Source organism: Amblyraja radiata, unplaced genomic scaffold, assembly GCF_010909765.2.
Source record: "Amblyraja radiata isolate CabotCenter1 unplaced genomic scaffold, sAmbRad1.1.pri scaffold_597_ctg1, whole genome shotgun sequence".
NCBI classification, from domain to species: domain Eukaryota; kingdom Metazoa; phylum Chordata; class Chondrichthyes; order Rajiformes; family Rajidae; genus Amblyraja; species Amblyraja radiata.
Window position 1 is genome coordinate 45341 of NW_022630639.1, and position 16360 is coordinate 61700.

Genomic DNA, 16360 nt, shown 5'->3' on the forward strand with positions numbered 1-16360 from the left:
TCAAGTTTCAAACCCGTCTGGCCTGTGGACTTGGACATCACACAACGGTGTGAACAGGAAAGGCTGAGATGGAGATAACGAGATTCTCTTGGATACACAAAGGAAGGAACCAAGCCTCAGCAGACGCTGGTAAACAGGCCAGCAGCAAGCACAATCACCATCGGAGATGATAACGATCAGGCTGAGGGATCATGACATCAGCAAACCCCTTATCATCGGAAGCCTATTGTTCATGCCAGATCGAAACTGGGAAACATCAAAAGAACCCCTTTTATCCAGAGGACCACCTGGGGGTTTCAAAGGAAGCTCAGGTATAAAAGTCGAAGTCAAGCCAGAACTCTCTCTCTCTTCCTGCTCTTCCTGCTCTGCTGGACAGCTCGTGGGCCTGCATCGACTTAGCTGTGAGTATCCTGGTGACCTGGTGAAGTTCCCGAAATAGGAGGTTGAGGGGAGAAAGGTCAAGATAAAAGTATGCTTGCAAATAAAATTGTGTTAAAGTAAGTTTTACGACGTGCCCGATAGTTTTCCGTCCATAGTCTTAGTTTAAAGCATAAGTTTAGCCACGTATTATGTAGTGTTGGTGAGATTCGATTTCTCATTGTTTAATAAAGCCTGTAAATTTAGACTTGCTTTGAGTCCATCTTGGTTTCTGTTTTCTCTCATCGGCACACTCTGGTCAATTCAACCTTTTTATCATATCCCACCATAATTCCGAGGTCTAGAACCTAGGGGAATCCTTTTTGTGGAGTAAAGGGAAACGCGAAACCCCTACACTGGGTGAAGAAAGCTTTTCCTCATCTCAGTCCGAAATGGCCCACACCTTATTCTTAAACTGGGATCCCTGGTTCTGGACTCCTCCATCATCAGGAAAAGAATTCCTGCATTTAGCCTGTCCAATCGCTTAAGAATTTTATGTTTTTATAAGATCCCTTCTCATCCTTCTAAATTTCAGTGAATATAAGCCCAGTCGACCCATTCTTTCATCATATGTCAATCCCGCCATCCTGGGAATTAATCTGGTGAACCTACACTGACCTCCTTCAATCGCAAGAATGTCCTTCCTCAAATTAAGAGATAAAAACTGGACACAATACTCCAGTTGTGGTCTCACCAGGGCCCTGTGCAACTGCAGTAGGACCTTACTCCTATACTTAGAGTGAAAAACTTTCCGCAGAATGACGATTTAAACTTCTAATAGTTTGCCATATACTTAACATGCTGAAGAGAAACAATACAATGCATATTGATCTAATCAAACAAAATGGAAGATAGACACAAAATGCTGGCCAGTTTATGACCAGTACACTCCCCTGAAAGCAAAGAACTCCAAGCAGGTCTGACCAGCGCCCCAGGCGGGTAACCACTTTCATCTCCAACTCCTGCCAGTTTGCCGGCCAAGCATCCTCAGTGGGGCTCAGGTATACCTCCAGATAGAGGAGGTGCGTGGTGCTCCACGCATACATTGTCATCTCCTCCGGCAGGGAGTCTACCTGCCACTGACCCACTAGAAGTCCAGAGCACTTACTCTAGTTAATCCTGGCAGAAGATGCAGCCGAGAAAATCTCCTGGCAGTCACGCATCCTCCGCAGGTCACCAGGATCAGTGAACATAAGGAGTGCATCATTGGCATACGCCGAAAGTACCACCTCCACCCTCGGGCCAGCTACGGCCAGGCCTGTCAACCTCCTCCTCCGAAGACACAGGAACGGCTCCACACAGACCGAGCACAACTGACCCGACATGGGGCACCCCTTACGGACCCCCCTCCCAAAATAAAAGGGAGCCAACAACAATCCATTAACCTTCACAAGCCACTCCACTGCAGCGTACAAAAGCCAGACCCGGGCCACAAAATGCGGTCCAAATCCGGACGCGTGCAACGTCCCGAAGAGGTCGTCATGATCTACCCTGTCATAAGTCTTCAATGATCAAGAGACAGAAAAGCAGCTGACTAACCAGTACCCTGGGCTAGACGAATCAGGTCCCTAACCAGGTGGATGTTATCCTGAATGGACCGGCCAGGGACTGTATAGGACTGGTCAGGCTGAGTCAGTTGAGACAGCACAGAGCCCAGGCGATTTGCCATCGCCCATGCAAAAACCTTATACTCTGTACAGAGGAGAGAGACCGGGCGCTAGTTCTTGAACATGTGAAGTTCACCCTTCTTGGGCAGCAAGACGACAACTGCCCTATGCCACGAGAGAGGCATCTCCCTGGTCGCCATGCTCTCCCCCAGAACCAACATGTAATTACCCCCCAGGATATCCCAGAAAGCTCTAACAAATTCTACCGTCAACCCATCCAGCCCGGGGGACTTACCCCTCCTGAGCTGGTGCAGGGCACGAGTTATCTCCTCCAGTGATAAGGGGCCATCAAGAAGAATGGCCACCTCCCTATCTACAGTCGGTAGACCCGCCCACAGGTCCCACTGAGCCTCCCCGCTGAATCCATCCACAGAGAACAGTGACCCATAAAAGGACCTGACCAAGGCACTGATCCTCTCCGGATCAGTGACAGAGGAGCCATCATCAGTGAGCAGCTCTTTGAGCTGCTTGCGGGCTCCCCGCCGTTTCTCCAGAGAGAAAAAGAAAGGCGAAGCCCGGTCCAGATCGTGCAGCATCTGGACCCGCGACCTCACGTAAGTGCCTCGGGACCTCTCAAGCTGCAGGTACCTCAAGCCTTCATCTCCTGAAACTCTCCCTATTCGCAGGAGTCATCACCAACCCTACCCAGGCGAGTCTCTGCGTCCAGTAGCTCCCTCTCAAGCCTCTCTTCCACTGAATCCCGCCGTCTCATCGACCCCCACGTGTATTCCTTACAAAACAGACGGATGTGAGCTTTCCCCACATCCCACCACTGCCTAAGGGAAGAGAAGCGCCTCTGCCTCTCTCTCCACTTCACCCAAAACTGACTGAATGACTCCCGGAAACACCGATCCTCCAGCAGCCGGTTGTTAAAGCGCCAGTACGTGGACCCAGCCCGAGAGCGCGCCGGATTAAAATCCACATGCACCAGACAGTGGTCCGAGCCGCATTGAGGCTGCTGAGACACGGGAAACATACGCTCTGGAAATATACATGCGATCAATGCGGGAACCACCACCCTCAGACCTCCGCGAAAAAGCATTGGAATCAGGGTGGAAGTTCCACCATGCACCATCCAACTCAAAGGAGTCCGGTCTCACCCTGGACACGGTTCCACCTGTATGTGGGGTCTCCCCCACTGAGATCCTCCTCTCCGACACCAGGGCCACATCCTCCCAGACTTTAGTATCATCTCAACCTTTCCTCTTTCGAGCAGAGACAACAGCACCCCTCTTGAGACTCTCCCAGAGACAGTCACAGTCTAAGATAAGCAGCAGAAAGCAGAAACCTCCGGGAAAAAATCAGCGTTTCCACTTTGGAAACGGCCAGTTCTCCGTTCTCCCGTCGCCGGGCAGGAGTGGCTGAATCTGAACACAGCGGCTGTAACCCCAACACCAGAGGAGAATGGGTTTGAGAGGGAAAAATCTCCCAACTTCTATACTCAATACTCTGACCGATGAAGGCCAAAGTGCCAAAATACTTTTTGACCACCTGATATACCCGCGACACGACCTTCAAGGAACCATGCAACCATCAACCATTCCTCTGCCCACCTGACTAATTGATCCAGATCCTGCTGCAATCTTTCACAACCATCTTCACTATCTGCAAAACCACTCACTTCTGTATCATCACCAATCTTACTAATCTTGCCCTGTTCTATGACGTTTCACAGAGTGCTGGAGTAACTCAGCAGGTCAACCTGAGTATAGAAGTTGGGAGGTCATGCTGCAGTTGTGTAAGAAGTTGGTGAGGCCGCATTCAGAGTATTGTATTCAGTTCTGGGCACCATGTTATAGGAAAGATGACATCAAACTGGAAAGGGTACAGTGAAGATTTACCAGGATGTTGCCAGGTCTAAAGGGCCAGAGCAATAGGGAGAGGTTGAATAGGCTGGGACTCTATTTCATGGAGCACAGGAGGATGAGGGATTATCTAATAGAGGTTATAAAATCATGATTTGAATAGATATGGTTGAGTCTTTTGCCCAGAGTAAGTGAATCGTGGAGCAGAGGACATAAGTTTAAGGTGAAGGGCAAAAGATTTAATAGGAATCTGAGGGGTATGTTTTTCACACAAAGGGTGGTAGGTGTATGGAACAAGCTGCCAGAGGGGGTAGTTGAAGCAGGGACTATCACAACATTAAAGAAACAGTTAGACAGGTACATGCATAGGACAGATTCGGAGGGATATGGATCAAATGTGGGCAGGTGGGACTAGTGCAGATGGGACTAGTGCAGATGGGACATGCTGGGCCGAAGGGCCTGTTTCCACACTGTATCACTCTATGACTCTATCTATCTTTCCCTCTCAAATCCATTCTCCTGCCTTCTCCCCATTACCTCCGACACCCGTATCAATCAAGAATCTATCAATCTCCTCCTGAAAAATGTCCATTGACTTGACCTCCACAGCTGTCTGTGGCAATGAATTCCACAGTTCACCACCCTCTGACTTAAGAAATTCCTGCTCATCTCCTTCCTAAAGGAATGTCTTTTAATTCTGAGACTGTGGCCACTGGTCCTAGACTCTCCCACTAGTGGAAACACCCTCACCAAATCCACTCCATCCAGGTTTTTACCATGCTGGGACAGACGGCAACAGCTTCACACCGTGCCCCAAAGCTTGTTTCCTATCCTGCATCACCCAAGGCAGCAGAGATGTTATAGGAGAGGGCAAGCACAGTAACAAAGTAGCTCACGATGGTTTGGGTAACATTCAGGAATGTCTATGCATGTCACATCATGAATATTACTGAAGAACGGTCTTGATCCGAAATATAATCTATACCTTTTCTCCAGAGATGCTGCCTGACTCACTGAGTTACTCCAGCATTCTGTGACATGTCACCTATCCATGTTCTCCAGAGATGCTGCCAGACTCGCTGAGTTACTCCAGCACTCTGTGAAAGGTTGCCTATTCATATTCTCCACAGATGCTGCCTGACCCACTGAGTTACTCCAGCACTTTGTGTCTATTTTCCCTTCACCCATCTGCCCACGCCCACTCTCCCCCCTCCTTTCCTTTCCACCCATAAACCTCTCTCTGCCTTTACATTTCACTCCTCTTTCAAAACTGCATGCATTTTTCTTCTTCACTTTTTAGTCATAGAATGATGCAGTGTGGAAACAGGCCCTTCAGCCCAACTGGCCCACACCGACCGACATGTCCCATCTAAACTAGTCCCACTCACATGCGTTTGGCCCATATCCATCTAAATCTGTCCTATCCATGTACGTGTCCAAAGGTCTCTTAAACATTAGGATAGTCCCAGCCTTAATACCTCTTCTGGCAGCTTGTTACATACACCCAGCACCCTTTGTGTGAAAAAGCTACCTCTCAGATTCCTGTTAATTTCTGAAATATTGGTCATAAATTTGGTGCAAAAATGCTCCAAAATAAGGCTCAGAATGGATCAGAAAGCATCTAAAACCACAGAGCTTTCAGGGCCCTTAAGCAGGCCCTGGACCTTGGCATCGAGGGACTTCATGCTTCATGCTCGTGATGTGCGCAGCACGCACATTATTTCACATTAAGTTTTTTGTAATCCTGTCATGCCACCCCCCTTTTTGAAAAGCTTCGTACGGGCCTGAGATGTCTACTAGGTATAAGACTTCCCATTCTGCCAATGGTAATTTGTGTGCATCTGTATTGCCAAAATCCATTTAATCTCGGCTCTCTTCTGAAGGGGTGAACAATTCATGTTGGTTTCAACCCAGAACCTCCAAATCATGGATCCTATGCTGCTGGAAGTGTCTGAGGACTAGACTGTCTCTTCACATTCTGCTAAGTGTTGGGGCATAAGCTGGGGCAAACTTCTTCCCATTGCTGTTCCATTAACTTGTAAATCTAATTTGACATTTTATTCAGAATAATTTGTTAGCCCAGGTAAAGTGTTGTGACTGAAGCTATGTCTGGTCAGTCCTGATACTTTGAGCTGCCTGTATGTCCCTGTCTGTTTCTGTTTATTTATAATGTTTTGATGCCCATGGTAAAGGCACAGTCAGAGAGAACACAGTTCTTGTAACGTGTGTTTTTGAAGCAGCTGGGATGTTCCTGTGGATTAAGAAAGTAGTCAATGTTGGAGACAGTGGAGGAGGGTCAGGGCGGTGAGTACTTAAATCGGGCGCGGGGCTTGCTTTCACAGAGGCCCGGGACCGTTGGAGACAGTGGAGGAGGGTCAGGGCGGTGAGTATTTAAATCGGGCGCGGGGCTTGCTTTCACAGAGGCCCGGGACCGTTGGAGACAGTGGAGGAGGGTCAGGGCGGTGAGTATTTAAATCGGGCGCGGGGCTTGCTTTCACAGAGGCCCGGGACCGTTGGAGACAGTGGAGGAGGGTCAGGGCTTTTACCAAATCCCGTAACGTTCCACACTCCATAGGGAGGGTTTCTGGTGGAAGCCGCTGATTGGCGGAAGCAGACTAGAGGAAGCAGCTGATTGGGTGCAACCTCAGGTTAGCATTTCTGCTTTCTGGTTAAAGGTACAGTGCTTTAGTAAAGGTACAGTGAGCCAAGGGTACAGTGAGCCAAGGGTACAGTGGGCTAAAGGTACAGTGCATTAGTAAAGGTACAGTGAGCTAAGGGTACAGTGGGCTAAAGGTACAGTGCTTTTTGTTTATATAATAAAGGTGCAGTTTAAAGGGCAAGAGGGAGCAGCTGTTTGTGTCAGATACCTGCTGATTTCTCCCAGCAGTTTCTATTGTATTATACTGGTATTGGATCCAGGGTAAGGCGAGAGAATGACAGTCAGAGCAGTGTACTGTTCTGGATGTCAGATGTGGGAGGTCATGGTGGCGGATGGCCCTCCAGACGTCCACATCTGCACCAGGTGCAGAGAGATGGGGCTCCTAAGGGACCGTATTAGGTTCCTGGAGCAGCAGCTCGATGACCTCTGTCTGGTCAGGGAGAGTGACGAGGTCATAGAGGGCAGTTATAGGGAGGTGGTCACTCCAAAACCACGGGAGAGAGACATGTGGGTCACGCTAAGGAAGGGGAAGGGGCAGAGGCAGGAACGAGGGAGTACTCCAATGTCGGTACACCTTGCAAATAAGTACTCCTGTTTGAGTACGGATGAGGATGACAGCCTACCCGGGGGTAGCAACAGCGGACGGGCCTCCAGCACAGAGACCGGCCCTGTTGCTCCGAAAGGTAGGGAAAAAAAGAAGAGGGCAATAGTAATTGGGGACTCTATTGTTAGGGGGTCGGATAGGCGTTTCTGTGGACGCAGTCGGGAGACCAGGATGGTGGTCTGCCTCCCTGGTGCCAAGGTCTCGGACGTGTCTCAACGCATCCAAGATATCCTGAAATCAGAGGGAGAGGAGCCTGAGGTCGTGGTACATATTGGTACAAATGACATAGGTAAAAAAAGTGAAGAGGTCCTGAAGGGAGGATTTAGGGAGTTGGGAGGAGAGTTAAGGAAAAGGACCAAAAAGGTAACAATCTCAGGATTACTGCCTGTACCACGCGACAGTGAGAGTAGGAATGGAGCGAGGTGGAGGATAAATGCGTGGCTGAAAGACTGGTGCAGAGGGCAGGGATTCAAGTTTCTGGATCATTGGGACTTCTTTTGGGGAAGGTGGGACCTGTACAGAAAGGATGGGTTGCACTTGAACCCGAGGGGGACCAATATCCTGGCGGGGAAATTTGCAAAGGTCACTGGGGAGACTTTAAACTAGAATGGTTGGGCGAGGGACTCAATTAGAGAAAGCTATTAGACAGAATGGGAGGCAGGAAGCAGAAAAGGGAAGCACTCGGACACAAGAGGAGAAAGAAAAAAAAGGAAATAAACAGAGAAGAAGAGACGGGGGGTTTCTTAAATGTGCATATTTTAATGCTAGGAGCATTGTAAGAAAGGTGGATGAGCTTAGAGTCTGGATTGACACCTGGAAGTATGATGTTGTGGTGATCAGTGAAACATGGTTGCAGGAGGGCTGTGATTGGAAACTAAATATTCCAGGATTTCGTTGCTTCAGGTGTGATAGAATTGGAGGGGCAAGAGGTGGAGGTGTTGCATTGCTAGTCAGGGAAGATATTACAGCAGTGCTTTGGCAGGATAGATTGGAGGGCTCATCTATGGGAAGTGGGAAAGGTGTAGCAACACTTATAGGGGTGTATTATAGACCGCCAAATGGGGAGCGAGAATTGGAAGAGCAAATATGTAAGGAGATAGCAGATATTAGTAGTAAGCACAAGGTAGTGATTGTGGGAGATTTCAACTTTCCACACATAGACTGGGAAACACATTCTGTAAATGGGCTGGATGGTTTGGAGTTTGTAAAATGTGCGCAGGTTAGCTTTTTGCAGCAATACATAGAGGTACCTACTCGAGAAGGGGCAGTGCTAGACTTCCTGTTAGGAAATGAGACAGGTCAGGAGGCGGAGGTATGTGTTGGGGAGCACTTCGGGACCAGTGATCACAATACCATTAGTTTCAATATAATTATGGAGAGGTCAGAACTGGACCTAGGGTTGAGATTTTTGATTGGAGAAAGGCTAACTTTGATGAGATGCGAGATGATTTAAAAGGAGTGGACTGGGACATTTTGTTTTATGGGAAAGATGTAGTAGAGAAATGGTGGACATTTAAAGGGGAAATTTTAAGAGTACAGAATCTTTATGTTCCTGTTCGGTTGAAAGGAAACAGTAAAAATTGGAAAGAGCCCTGGTTTTCAAGGGAAATTGGACATCTTGTTCGGAAAAAGAGGGAGATCTACAATAATTATAGGCAGCATGAAGTAAATGAGGTGCTTGTGGAGTATAAGGAATGTAAAAAGAATCTTAAGAAAGAAATTAGAAAAGCTAAAAGAAGATATGAGGTTGCTTTGGCAAGTAAGGTGAAAGTAAATCCAAAGGGTTTCTACAGCTATATTAATAGCAAAAGGATAACGAGGGATAAAATTGGTCCATTGGAGAAACAGAGTGGGCAGCTATCTGCAGAGCCAAAAGAGATGGGGGAGATATTGAACAATTTATTTTCTTCGGTATTCACCAAGGAGAAGGATATTGAATTATGTGAGGTAAGGGAAACTAGTAGAGTAGTTATGGATACTATGAGTTTCAAAGTAAAAGAAGTACTGACACTTTTGAAAAATATAAAAGTGGATAAGTCTCCAGGTCCTGACAGGATATTCCCTAGGTCATTGAGGGAAGTTAGTGTAGAAATAGCCGGGGCTATGACAGAAATATTTCAAATGTCATTAGAAACGGGAATAGTCCCCGAGGATTGGCGTACTGCGCATGTTGTTCCATTGTTTAAAAAGGGTTCTAAGAGTAAACCTAGCAATTATAGACCTGTTAGTTTGACTTCAGTGGTGGGCAAATTAATGGAAAAGATACTTAGAGATAATATATATAAGCATCTGGATAAACAGGGTCTGATTAGGGACAGTCAACATGGATTTGTGCCTGGAAGGTCATGTTTGACTAATCTTCTTGAATTTTTTGAAGAGGTTACTAGGGAAATTGACGAGGGTAAAGCAGTGGATGTTGTCTATATGGACTTTAGTAAGGCCTTTGACAAGGTTCCTCATGGAAGGTTGGTTAAGAAGGTTAAACTGTTGGGTATAAATGCAGGAATAGCAAGATGGATTCAGCAGTGGCTGAATGGGAGAAGCCAGAGGGTAATGGTGGATGGCTGTTTGTCGGGTTGGAAGCAGGTGACTAGTGGGGTGCCTCAGGGATCTGTGTTGGGTCCTTTGTTGTTTGTCATGTACATCAATGATCTGGATGAAGGGGTGGTAAATTGGATTAGTAAGTATGCAGATGATACCAAGATAGGGGGTGTTGTGGATAATGAAGAAGATTTCCAAAGTCTTCAGAGTGATTTAGGCCATTTGGAAAAATGGGCTGAAAGATGGCAGATGGAGTTTAATGCTGATAAATGTGAGGTGTTGCACCTTGGCAGGATAAATCAAAATAGGACGTACTTGATAAATGGTAGGGAATTGAAGAATACAGTTGAACAGAGGGATCTGGGAATAACCGTGCATAGTTCCTTGAAGGTGGAATCTCATATAGATAGGGTGGTAAAGAAAGCTTTTGGTATGCTAGCCTTTATAAATCAGAGCATTGAGTATAGAAGCTGGAATGTAATGTTAAAATTGTACAAGGCATTGGTGAGACCAAATCTGGAGTATGGTGTACAATTTTGGTCGCCCAATTATAGGAAGGATGTCAACAAAATAGAGAGAGTACAGAGGAGATTTACTAGAATGTTGCCTGGGTTTCAACAACTAAGTTACAGAGATAGGTTGAATAAGTTAGGTCTTTATTCTCTGGAGCGCAGAAGGTTAAGGGGGGACTTGATAGAGGTCTTTAAAATGATGAGAAGGATAGACAGAGTTGACGTGATCAAGCTTTTCCCTTTGAGAATAGGGAAGATTCAAACAAGAGGACATGACTTCAGAATTAAGGGACAGAAGTTTAGGGGTAACATGAGGGGGAACTTCTTTACTCAGAGAGTGGTAGCGGTGTGGAATGAGCTTCCAGTGGAAGTGGTGGCGGCAGGTTCGTTGGTATCATTTAAAAATAAATTGGATAGGCATATGGATGAGAAGGGAATGGAGGGTTATGGTATGAGTGCAGGCAGGTGGGACTAAGGGAAAAAAGTTGTTCGGCACGGACTTGTAGGGCCGAGATGGCCTGTTTCCGTGCTGTAATTGTTATATGGTAATGTATTCTGTTACCCTGTAGGATTCACTACTTTAGACACATTGGTCCTTCTTAAAGATACTTCTCCAGGCACTTTCCACAGGTGGAAAGTTATGATTATGCAGCACAGAAAGAGACCCTTTGGCCCAACTTGACCATGCTGACCAAAGTGCCCCATCTACACAAGTCCCCTTGCCAACATTTGGCCTATATCCCTTTAAACCTTTTCTATCCACGTCCCTGGTGTCTTTTAAATGTGTAGGAAGAAACTGCAGATGCTGGTTTAAACCGAAGATAAACACAAAAAGCTGGAGTAACTTAGCGGGTCAGACAGCATCTCTGGAGAAAAGGAATAGGTGACGAATAGGAAACGCCACCTATTCTTTGTCTTTTAAACGTTATAGTTTCTGCTTCAATTACCACTTCCAGCAGCTCATTCTAAATACCCATCACCTTTTGTGTGGAAAACGTTGCCCCTCAGATACTTATTAACGCTATTAAAGTATAGAAAGTATAGGGAGGGAGAGGTGAGGGAGGGAGGGAGGGGAGGAGGGGAGGAGAAGTGGGGAAAGAAGAGGCAGGGTGAAGAGGATGGGGAGGGAGTGCCGGGATGAGGGGGGATGGAGGAGGATAGAGGTAGGGAGAGGGATGGCGAGGAACAGTTGAGGAGGCTTGCGGTGACTCGCATCACAACGGGGATCTCAGGCGTCACAACGAGAACCCGACAGCCGCACCTGCACATTTGAGGGCTATGGGTGAATGGTGGAATATTGTGTTGGGGGAACGGGGCCCAACGGGTCCCACTTGGACTAGTATATATATCTATATCAATAAAAGTCTCATCTTGGCCATTTCCTGTCTGCACTGTATATTGATTTTAGAAAAAACACTACCATATATCGCTATGATTTGTTGGCATCTTACTCACAGTCCTACTCCGCTGAGCAGGCTCTGAGGATTTTTGCCATCGATGAAAAATAAAAAAGTTATGAGTGTTTAAAAAAACCTTGAGATCCTCTCGCCTGTCAATCACCGCGATGAAGGTAATGCCCCTTCCGGGGGGCCAGGACTATAAAATCCCGGATGCTTGAACATGACTCAGTCACTCTGAAAGATCACGAGGGAGAGGCCATGAATCTCATTCTAGGCTGTGAATCAACTGAACTGTGAGTCTGCAATGTACTTGCAATTAATGATTTGTTAACCCTTAATGAAAAATAAATGAGTTGTTTGGCCTGCCCTGTGCTTGAAACTGCAATGGAAATGAAATGAAAATGCAATGAGCCGGTTGGCTTGGCCTGCCCTGTGCTTGAAACTGCAATGGCAATGGAAATTAAATGAAAATGCAATGAGCTGTTTGGCTTGGCCTGTGCTTGAAATTGGAATGGCAATTGAAATTAAATGAAAATGCAATGAGCTGTTTGGCTTGGCACTAATAATAATAATAATGGATGGGATTTATATAGCGCCTTTCTAATACTCAAGGCGCTTTACATCGCATTATTAATTCACTCCTCAGTCACACTCGGTGGTGGTAAGCTACTTCTGTAGCCACAGCTGCCCTGGGACAGACTGACGGAAGCGTGGCTGCCATTCTGCGCCTACGGCCCCTCCGACCACCACCAATCACTCACACACATTCACACACATTCACACACAGGCAAAGGTGGGTGAAGTGTCTTGCCCAAGGACACAACGACAGTATGCACTCCAAGCGGGATTCGAACCGGCTACCTTCCGGTCGCCAGCCGAACACTTAGCCCATTGTGCCATCTGTCATCCCAAGGCACTAGAGGGGATTGGTTTAAAGCAGGGCTATCAAACTACCAGCACCAACCCCCCTCCCCCTTCCTCCCTGAGGCACGGCACACACCTCCCACCCTCACCTCCGGCGGCTCTATGTCCGTCGACCGCTCTGTCCCCACCCCATGGAGTTTTAACCCCGCCTCTGGAGCCTACCACACCCTCCCCCCCTCGGTCGCTACGCTCCCTCGCAATTTCTCACTCTCAACTCTCACCCAATGTTGGCAGCCCTGCCAAACCTTTTCCTTCATTACCCAACCCCTTACTGACCTTTTAAGTTAAAAGGTTAAATGTTTTAACCTAGAATATTGTGTCTAGCATCCCACTGATATTAGAAAATATGGTTTGTATTGATGAAAAATGACCAAATTCTTTGACGCTTAACCAATACTAGTCTTCACTGCTGTTGAGAAGGCAATAATGATCACTGACGATTTATTTTGCAGTAAATCATGAAAATTCTTAATCTTTCATTTATAATAGATTTCCCCATAAATAAATGATTAAATTTACGTTTAGAATCCAGAAATTATCCGGACATGTTCACTCAGTAGCAGGTGGAGGGAAATCAGCTGGTGGTGGTGATGGTAACGGCGAAGTGATTTCTCATTCTCTCAGGTGGAAATAAATTGTGCGGTATGTTTAAAAAGTGGGATTTCTTTCCGATTTACATAGTTTCTGAAATTTATGTTGAGGTTGGAGTCAGAGTCGGAATTTCTTTACCCACTCTGACTCCAGCAACACCAAAATTGCTCCGACTCGACGACTCCGACTCGACGACTCCGACTCTACAATCCTGCCTGCCCGTCAGCCACTTTGCAATAACGTCACAATGGGATCCCGAATTTCATTTACATAAAAAGTTGCTATTTTCACAAAAACTCAGTTTGAATCAAATTTTCATTAACAGCTAACATTGTGTTTAGGTTATTTTAAAGAAAAAACACAATTTTCATTGAGTATTTCATTTTTTATAAAAAACATTGCGATTTTCGTTGTGGGGGTGGTGGGATGGGGGGAAGTTTCATTTAAAAAAACATTGTGATTTTCATTGTGGGATAGGGCGTGGTGAGGAGTGGGGGAGCAGGGGGATAGAGGGAGAGGAGAAGGGTAGGGAGGGAGAGAGAGGGGAAAGTGGAGGAGATGAGGAGAGAGAGTAGGGATGGAGGGGGGATCTAGGGAGAGGAGGGCAGTGGGGAGGTGAGGAGGGAGGGTGGGGGTGGGATAGGGGGGAGGTGAGGATTGGGGAGCAGGGGGATAGAGGGAGAGGAGGGGGTTATGGAGGGAATGAGGGAGTGACTGAGGGTAGGAGAAAGTAGAGGTGAGTGTGGGAGGGGAGGGGAAAGAAAAGAGAAAGGGTGTAGAGGAGGGGATGGAGTGTTGGGGGATGAGGGGCAATGGAGGAGGGAGGATAGGGTTAGGAAGAGGGATGGCGAGGTGATAGAAAAGGGTAGGGGGAAGAGTGAGGAGGGGAGGGAGGGGGTGAGGGGAGGAAGCAGAGGAGGGTTGGTGGAGGGTGGGGAGTGGGAGGATAATGGAGGAGGGGAATAGGGGACTGAAGAGGGAGAGTGAAATGCATTCACATTGATCTCATATTTTACAGGTTATTGCCATTTTGAACTTTGCAGTCACGCTACCACTTGCCGGCCACGCCTGCGCAGTTGGGGAAGGGTTGCTTGACTCGCGTCACAACGGGGATTTCAGGCGTCACAATGGGAACCCTTCAGCTGCACTGCGCAGTTTGGTGGAATATTGCCTTGGGGGAACAGGGCCCAACGGGTCCCACTTGGTCTAGTGTGAAATAAATCTATTGCTATTGAAACACTAAATTTGTCTGTTTTCAGCAAATAGCATTCATTTCCATTTATCTTGCAGTAACATTGCAGGGCGAGGTGCTATAATCAAATACACCATAGTAAAGGGTGCAGCAACATCAAATACATCAGGAAACTTTGTTTACAACACCAACTACATTTCAGTTAATTGCCATTGTATGAATAATATCGACTGCTTTGGAAACACTGAATTAGCTTTTTTTGCAGCAAGCAGTATTCATTCCCATTCGTCTTGAAATAACCTTTCAGGACAAGGCGCTACAATTAGGTAAACACTTCCAATCGATGCAGCATTGTGAAATACATCAGAAAAGTTAGATTGCAACATGTGTATTACTAACTCGTTTTTAGTTAGTTGCAGTTGTGTGAAATATAATCCTTGAAACACTAAATTAGACTGTTTGCAACAATTGATTTCATTCCCATTCATCTTGCAGTAAGTTATCAGGGCAAGGTGCTACAATTGGATAAATGACTACAATCGACGCAGTGTCATGAAATATTTCAGAACAGGGCCTATGAGAGGGGGGTGCAGGGGGTACATCATACCCGGGTCCAAAAGGGGGGCCGGGAGCTAAAGGAGGGGGGCCAAGAATTTCCTGAAATCTCAGAAAATGTTTGCATATATTTTGTGAAGACTAGCATTCACATTTTGTGTGAGCCTACATAGTTTTATATGTCGTAATTCGTAGAAATTGTGATCCATAATTGAGCGGGGAATGTTGGGGTAACCTGATTAAAAGAGGGGGAAGGGGAAGACCCATCACTACTGATGGGTCTTTCCTGTGGGGGGGGGGGGGGGTGCACCAGGACCCAGCAGAGTCATCACTACTGATCAAAGATTATACTCCTCAAAAGAAAGACCACTCCTCGAAAAAAGCATAGTATGACGTGTGTGATTGTCGATGCCATTTTATAGGGCATTTTATTGGGCTTCCCCCACACTGTCATGGTGTCCTCATCTAAATCTTCATCTAAATGCTCTGCTATCAATTGTTCTAATCGTAAATGTAGACGACCCGACCTGTCATTCTTTAGGTTCCCCAATAAAAAAGAAAGGTGAGAACATATTATTATTATTTTCAGTCGATATTATTCTGTCGTGAAAATGTTATTTTCTGTTCTCCCATCAACGGCCATTGGGAAACTAGGTTTGTCGGTACATTAGAAAGTTATTAGACTTATTTTTAATAGATCTTTACTTACCACAATAATAAAGACAATTTTAACACTTCTGTACATTTTTGGTTTTGTTCTTGTAAGGGATTGGTCTCCAAAATATGGCCCGCGGGACACAGTGACCATGAGATTTTTCGAGCTCAGATTCGAGTCCGAGAACGCGGCGGCTGTTACCCGTTATGTCCCTCGAATTGTCGAGACATCACAAGCAAAGATCACAAGCCCGCCGTGAAGAAGGGTGCAACCAAAGATTATACAACTCTGTTCTATCATCTTTGGTCAGAATGGGACGGCTGCCCATTATAATGTCCTATCCTTCCACTCTCCCTCTCCCTCTTCCCCCTTCTCCCTCTCCCCCTTCTCCCTCTCTCCCTTTCCCCCTTCTCCCTCTCCCCTTTCCTCCCTTCTCCCTCTCCTCCCTTCTCCCTCTCCCCCCTTCTCCCTCTCCCCCCTTCTCCCTCTCCCCCCTTCTCCCTCTCCCCCCTTCTCCCTCTCCCTCTCCCCCCTTCTCCCTCTCCATGTATGCATATAAATGTATGCATATGTATGTATGCATATGTATGTGTATACGTAGGGGGAGAGAGAGGAAGAGAGAGAAGGGGTAGAGAGAGAGATGGGGAGAGAGACACATCAGACCCATCACAAGATTTTAACCTCAGATTCGAGTCAGGTAGCGCAGCGACCCGGGGCTGCTCTTAGTGTAGTTACCGATTAGATCCCTTGAACTGTCAGAGCCGAGACATCGCTGGGCCGCTGTGAAGAAGGGTGCAGTGGTGCGGTGCCGGGTTCGGCAGCTGTCAGAATGGGGCGG